We start from the raw sequence: 234 nt of genomic DNA on the forward strand, positions 1-234 counted from the left end.
GTGTGTGTGTGTGTGTGTGTGTGTGTGTGTGTGTGTGTGTGTGTGTGTGTGTGTGTGAGCATGCGGCACCTCGAGCCCCTCACTCACTCACTCACACACGCCCTCCTCCTGACGTCAGGACGAGCAGGAGGGAGGGACTGCGATGAGAATTTGTACTCCCTGCTTAAAGGGACACAGGGCCCTGTTGCCTCTGGGCCAGACACCGCCTCCAGAGTCAGGCACAGGCTGGGTGAG

This window comes from Neomonachus schauinslandi, chromosome 5 (genome assembly GCF_002201575.2).
Source record: "Neomonachus schauinslandi chromosome 5, ASM220157v2, whole genome shotgun sequence".
Classification (NCBI taxonomy): Eukaryota; Metazoa; Chordata; class Mammalia; order Carnivora; family Phocidae; genus Neomonachus; species Neomonachus schauinslandi.